General features: G+C 41.3%; 1 long non-coding RNA gene across 1 annotated transcript; it reads right to left on the reverse strand.

The window, feature by feature from the left end:
* Positions 1 to 283: 283 nt before the first annotated feature.
* LOC130601956 (uncharacterized) lies at positions 284 to 7,471 on the reverse strand. Its single transcript, XR_008972777.1, has 2 exons — positions 7,271 to 7,471; positions 284 to 694 (listed from the first exon to the last, which is right to left on the reverse strand). It is a non-coding gene; the product is annotated as an uncharacterized LOC130601956 (long non-coding RNA).
* Positions 7,472 to 7,494: the final 23 nt, after the last annotated feature.

The following is a 7,494-nucleotide window of genomic DNA, read 5'->3' on the forward strand; positions in this document are numbered from 1 at the left end:
CTCGTGAACATGGGAGAGAAACAAGAGTGTTGAGAGCTCTGGGTATCATTGAAATATTTAAATATTATGTATGGTGATGCCTATAATTCAACATTTTCTGTGGTAAACACAGCAAAAATGACTGTAGCATAATGTTATTCCATATTCTAAGCCAGATTCTTGAGGTTTGTTTTATTTGTATCACATGTGGCTGGGAGAAATAATTTTAGGAAGGCTCGTACCATGTATTTTCTTTTCAAGTTGCCAAAATATCTTTAAGAAATCAATGGTTGGGGACTCTTCCGTGTGGCTAAAGATTTATTTTTAACCTCTTGGTGTGCCAAAATCAGGAACAATTATTAATCTGTCCTGAAACTGCTGATACAACCTGTTAGCAACAGATGGTGTAAATGAAAAGCCAGAAGTGGCCATTTTTAATATTCAATAGATTAAAAAAATTCAGTTCTTTAATCTTATGTAACCTCTTGTGACCGAGGGTCTAAGATATTGACTTAAAGACAATATCAATAGCTTTGATTTGAACCTGGATCAGCCAGAGAATTGGATGTTCTGAGATACTGTGTGCCTCTAAATGATGCTTCGTATTCCCCATCTCCATTGACCTCAGTGATGTAGGCTCTGTATGGCTGCACTTCAGGGGTTCTTGTTCAGGTCTGAACTTGCAGGGTAGTTAAGAACCAACTCCTGTCAATGCCTAGGGATGGAAAAGTATTACATTACTAGATATTATCTCAGCCTTGCTGTATTTATACAGCTCAGTTACAAAATCAGGAAGTATTGCCAAGCATCGTTTGGCTACCACTGGCACAACCACACAGACACACAGAGAGAACAGAACAAAACCCCCCCAAAGCTGCAAGGCTGCTTTATTTTGTGATCCAGTTAAGGATAGGAGTTGTGCAGTCTGTGTTGACACTGTGCTTCCAGTGAGACTTGGTTTAGCCCCGTGTGCCACTGACTGTCAGCAGCAGGAACACAGAAATTCAGAGCTTCCTGTGAAAGGTGGATCCAAAGCACAGACCCAACCTCACCTCACCTCTGGGAATGACAGTATCTGAGTTTCAGGTGTGGGATTGCTTGTTATTTCTGGTAACGTTTCTGCAGCCCAGGTTTATTGGTGGGAAACAAGGCAGGAGGGACTCAAAACCCCACCAGCAGCTCATCTGTAAGGGTAGTGCTATTAACATGGGACAGGTGAGAAGTAGCCTGAGGTTTTTGCCCAAATCATTTCCAGATCAGGTGTCCTGTCACTTTGTACTTGCCAAGCAAATGCAGCAGAAGTGGACAGATTAAAAACCTAGCATGCACGACTCTGGGACAGACAAAATCTTTTGCAAACCAAGGGCTGCAATTTGAGAAGCTGTTATTTTCTGTCTTTTTAATGCCTTTATTGATGCTGGTCGTACAGACCCCCATATCCTGGCAGGCCAGCAGCTCCTTATCTACAGAAACCCATTCTGGTCCCAGCCTCCGTCCTGCAGTTGTGCTGCTCTCCTCAGGCATGGCCCCTCCAGCCCTTTCTGCCTCCACGTCCACACACAGCAACCACAGATCATGGTCAGGCGGTCCCCTGACAATACAGCATGTGGGAAAGCTCTTCTAGGGTGAGCAGCATCCTGTCCAGAGCTCAGCCAGAGAGGAAAGGCCAAAGCGCCATGGGAGAGCATGGGGAGGATGCTGAAGTTTCCTGATGAAGGGAAAATGAGTTCTCCCCTATGGGCTTTTCTTTGGAGGCTCTAAGAGTGATGTTTCTGAATTGGAGGAGTGAAAGAAAAGGGATTAAAAAAAAAAGACCAATGTTAAAAACTAGCCAGTTAGAAAGATGCAACTTTAATTTAGTACATTATTCAGCAATGGCAGGTATGCTGTGAAATGGGGGATGCTGGGGGGCACTAGGAAAAATACACTTCAGTATCAAATCATCTCAGACAGCAAAATGCAGCCCAACACAGTGAGATAAACACGTGAGGAATGAGGGCACAGCTGAATAACCACTGATGTGTCTTATCAGCCTGAGCTGTTGCTGACAGCAGTGGCTCTAGCATCCCTGTCCTAGCAAGTTCATTCCGAACCTGCCTGGATGCATTCCTGTGTAACCTGCTCTCAGTGGCCCTGCCTTGGCAGGGGGTTGTACTGGATGATTTCCAGAGGTCCCTTCCAACTCCGATGGTTCTGTGATTCCTCCTGTGGGGAGCCTGGCGGGATCTGATCCAGTGGTGAACAGGGATCACTCTGCTGACAATATCACTCTTTGGGAGAGCCCTGGTCTACCAAATGGTAGTTAACTGAGGGACTAGAGGTGTGGAGGGAATTTATGGAGAGGCAGCGAGGTGTAAGAGGACTATGCATTTTGTTGGCATTGGGGATTTCTGCTTGAATGAAGGGTCCATATAACCATGGCCTGGGAAGGCTCATCTAATGGTCTTCATTTCTACTTGGGGACAAGAGATGGATTCCCTTCTTAGCTTTGGGTAAGTCTGGCTTGGTCTGAAAATTGGGTTGTGAAGTGATTATTTGGGTTTCTGATAACTTCATTTATAATAGAAAATATTCCAGGTTGGACAGAGCCTTGTGTGACATGGTCTAGTAAAAGGTGTCCCTGCCTGTGGGAGGGGGTTGGAACTGGATGATCTTAACGTCCTTTCCAACCCAAACCAGTCTGTGATTCTATGATTCTGTGATTCTATGAAATGTCTGCCTGTGAAAGCAGCTTTCTGCCAGGCTCTCAGGTGCACTCCTAAATGTTCTGTAGTGTAAATATTCCAGTAATTCCAGATACCCAGGGTGCATGCTGCCAGGCAGGACATAAGGTGTTGAAGGACATTGAACACTGAGAACATAAACCAGAAGTCTCCTGCACACAGGAACCCATGTTTGCTTGTGTAAAAGAAGCTTATTCTTGCTCAGGTAGTATTTTGCCAGCATCAGCATGCAGAAATACTGGGTCAGTTGTTAAAATGGTGAATCTGAACCAGGACAATAACCATAACTTGCAAATTCTACTTGATCTGTTTGGTACAAGTGTGGGAATTGGAACACATAGTGGCAACCACTTCAGATCCTGAGATGGAGATAGGGAAGCGAACTACAATAAAAAAAAAATCGTTCTCCATCATTCCTAAGTTCTCCAAGGTCTAAGGCAGCTTGGGATCTACTGCACACCTTTCTATAGTAACAAAGTGTTTTAATGGGATTTCATATATGTGGAATGACAGTCCCATTTCCCCTTATGGGCAAGATGTTTATCCATTCTTTTTCACACACTCAAATTGTGTACTTAGAGAATATTTATTAGAGAATCTCAACACAGCACGCCCTAACTGTAGAATACAGATGGGTTTATTCATATTTTGAAGTTTATAAGAGGGGTTTCATGCACAACTCCTAGCCCATGGCAGAGACAAGTGCAACCACACCACCACTATGAATATGACTGATGCTACAGTAAGTAAATGTGCTCTGTTGGCAAGAAAAAAGACGATTGTTTCTTGCTGCTGTAAAATAGTCAGGAAATATACTTGGCAATTGAGAATAATGTCCTTTGCAGGATGTTTGTTTATTTTTTGCAGTAATATGTATTCCTGTAAGTATTAATAAGCCTATTTCCAACTGACAAAAAAATTACCTCTTTAGTTTTTATCAGTGAAATATGGTCAGTCATCCAACAATTTGCTTCTTTGACATAGCCTCCACTTGCTATAATCAGGAATAACCCAAGAGTGTATCTCAAGAAATATATGGTTGGAAATAATGCTTTTATGTTTTCCATATTTTGTTATTTTTGCTTCAAATCATAGCTCAGTTCAGCAGGATCTGACATGGCTGAAGTACTGAAACCCCCACTCCTGCAAAACAGTGTTTATTATAGAAACCACAAACTTAACCTAACCTAGAGCAGCTTTTCCAGCAGTGATATAATTACAGTAGTTATTGTTGCAATAAACCAGATGTTCCTGAGCCGGAATGAAAGCGCTTCCCCCCACATTACATTTGTTACTTTGCCTCTTTTCAAGTTTCGTATCAGCTGTTCAGAAAGCTCTTTTTTTGGTTGAGTGTCACTTACAGATTCTTGCTGCTTGAGTCTTTTAGTGTAAAAAAATGAAATCCTGGTAGGATCCAAATTTTCATTGCTTTCATTAAAACCTCAAACATGACAGTTATCAATGTCACTAATTCTTGCCCTGGTTTAATGACATTTTTTTGTCCTTTAAGATACTTCTATTTGGCTAAAAAACCCTACTTTGAAAAACCTACTTATGCTTGAGATTGAATGAGTACATTGTTCTGTATGAAAACAAACGTTCCGTCCTAGAAGATCAATGAGTTTGCCACAGACTTCAATAAAGTCATCATTTTACCCCAGCATTTTGAGCAACTCAGTTGTTAGGCACCATTGATAGCTTTGGAGAACAGCATCTTTTAACAACCATATTAGCTGTGGTTGCAACTGTGAACCACAGCCAACCATTCAACCTGGACCCCAAATATCTATCATTACTTAAACATTACACAACTTGTAATTTTAACAGTGTCTTAGTCAACACACGTCTAATATTTTTCAGTCCAATCAAGTCCTAACTCTAAAATTATGTTGCCAACAAAGGAATGGGCTGTGTTTAAACTACTAAGACTTTAGACATGAAAGTTGTTGTATATATTTTACTTGTGCAAAAAAAAACCTGTCTAGAAACAAGAAATATGAAAAGTCAAGAAGTTAGAAGATGGCTTTGTTGTCATGTAATAATACAGTAAAGAAGCATATACTTGGCTTTGGATTTGGTTTACATACATGTAAGTTCTCATGAAAACAGGGTAACAATAAGAATGAAATATGAACCCTCTGAAAAAGTCATGGCAATTTTGGAAGAAACCTTTGTCAAGTTCAGTTATACACACTGCTTATTTTTCTAATGGTAAACTCTCAGCCAACCCATCCTTGTGGTAACTGCCATGTAACTTGGAGACAAACCAAGGAGGAATTCACCCACCCCTTGAGCTGCTATATTTACACTTTGTAAAATATAAGTGTTTCTTATAGAAAGAATGTACATGACTCTGAAACACAGTCCAATTTTTCACTGATGTGGTAGGAGATGCAGACATTGTTGGCCTGATATTACAGAAATCTTTGAAAATGGGCCATCAAAATAGCTGAGGAAACCCAAGAGGCACCCACACATTTGGAAGCAGATTATAAGACAGCTCGGTTGCTCTGCCACCACCGCTCCCTGCTTTCAAAAGGCACGGTATCAATTTAACATATTTTTTCTTTCCTAATGGGAATGTGTCAGAGCTGAAATAAATAAATAACAAGGACCCATGTCCAGGAAGCCTCAATGTCTTTCCTATCACAGAATCTGGGAGGCCCCTGTGCTTTCTCCCCTTGGCCATGACATGGCCGGTAAATATTTTCACCACCCACACTTCATTCTTCCCTCTCCTCACCCACTCAGCATTACAGCTGCGCAAAGCATCCGTTACAAACCCTGGAGCCATCTGAAACCTACCTTTGTAATTCTGTTATGTGCTTCACACACAGCTGGGGTTGGTTGGGCTCCTGGTAAATTGGTTTGTGAGACCATGGACCCCAGCTTCATGCAAATTCGGGTGCAGGTGAAGGTGAATGATTTATGGGTTGCAGTTTGAAAATCACTGGGAGAGTTTCAGATCACTGTGTCAGGCTTCGCTGTGGAGATCTCTGTCATAGTCATGGAAATTAAAGAATAGTGGATAGTACACTGCAAAAGGGAATAATAACAGTTAGATCCCAAATGTGCTCCATGTCTGCGAATAGTTCCTGGCCTAAAGGACCTGGGGGAAAAAAAAAAAAAAAGAAAAAGAGTTCTTTTTAACTCTTTAACACTTTCCTGCTTCAAAGTGTAACTAACTCGTAAAGTTTTCATTACAGTCTTTCATTTAGCACATATGCATGCCACTAGCATTTCAATTAGACAGGTGCTCGTGCCAGGAGTTGCCATAATGGTGCTCCCAGACAGGAAGCAGAGGGAAACCCAGACTACAACATTCAGATTCAAAGCTCCATTTTCTGTAATCAAAATGAGAGGTTTATTTAGATGGTGATAAAAGTTTGAATTGCAGAGTTTGGATTTGGATCCTTTTGGCCAGCCCCATTAGCAAAATTAAGCAGAATATTGCTAAATGGAGACTAAGTTAAGCCAGCCTGACTGAGTGACGTCTTCCTCCGTCAGTTTTCACAACTGTCACAATTTGCTGTAAAAATACTGACCAAATTATAGATAAACAAGTTTTTTAAAAAGAATGATTTAGAAAAGAGGATTCAGTAGAAAAGGCTCTGTGGCTTCTTAGTATCCAAAAGAAGGTAATTACACATTCTAATTTTTACAGGAAGCCCAGACTATTTAAGGCAGAAGTACCAAACATGACCCTTAACATCTTAACTCATAAGAACTTAATGGGTTTCAGTTTGTAGTATGACAACTTTTTATCTGAAAAACAATCTTTTCCTTTTTTATTGTGAATGAATCCATGCACAAGATTATAAATGCCTCACCAGACCCTGCTTCCTGCTGATACCAAAACAAGTGAAAGCCAGAGGGATGGGTTTTAGTGTGTGGCAAAAGTTGCTTTGTCATTAGGTGACTTCAGTTATTGTTTGAAATCCTTTAATGATGTGCCCATTTACCAAAATGCCTTCAAGACGAGTGGGGACAGGTTTGAAAAGTTTATCTAAATCCTGAAAATGGCTTGAGGTGGAGTTGTCTTGGACTCCAGGGGCATGAGATTATGGGGAGCAAAGGTAGACATGTGCAGTGTAAGTAACTGTATTTGAGCTTGTCACCATGGTGGGAGGCACAGGTGGGTTGCAATTCATGGTCTTCTAAATGTCTAAGATAGATAGGTAAGATGAAGAATCAAAGCCTACAGGGTCTGGTTCTTCCCATCAGCTATGAAGGGGAATGCAAGTGACCAACTGATGTGTAGTCTGTCTCCCTCCATGTTAGGGGAGGTGAGCTCCATTCCTAGTGTCAGCACCCTCTGTAGCGCAGGATTTGGTGAAACAGGAGGAGAACCAGGTTGAAGATGCAGCACTGTAGAGGTCAGTGCTTTAACCTGTTCTGCTTCCTTGATCATTTAGTAGTATGTAAAGGTCTGGCATGGAAACATTAACAGTAAACAAGACTATGAGAGGTACTCAGTGAAGAAAAGAGTCACAAAAGTGACACAGAAGCAGTCTAGGATTGCAACATCGGAAACTCAGAGTGTGTTTACAACAGGCTTTAATCACCACCTTTGCTGTGTCCATTTGTTACTCGCATTTGATCATCTGCATCTCATATCAACATCAACACATTGTAGGCTCATACCCAGGAAATACAGCAGGGAAGGTTTCATATCACATATGTGTGGATAGCTGTGAATCAAGGAAACAATTGCCTGTAAATAAATGACGTGACACTGGAGAAGTGATAATACAATGCAGGATTTGAGAGCAAAGCCCCATCCTGTTGGAAC

The sequence above is a fragment of the Pezoporus wallicus genome, unplaced genomic scaffold, assembly GCF_028554395.1.
Source record: "Pezoporus wallicus isolate ANWC-B61680 ecotype Strahan unplaced genomic scaffold, APGP_CSIRO_Pwel_v1 contig_5967, whole genome shotgun sequence".
Classification (NCBI taxonomy): domain Eukaryota; kingdom Metazoa; phylum Chordata; class Aves; order Psittaciformes; family Psittacidae; genus Pezoporus; species Pezoporus wallicus.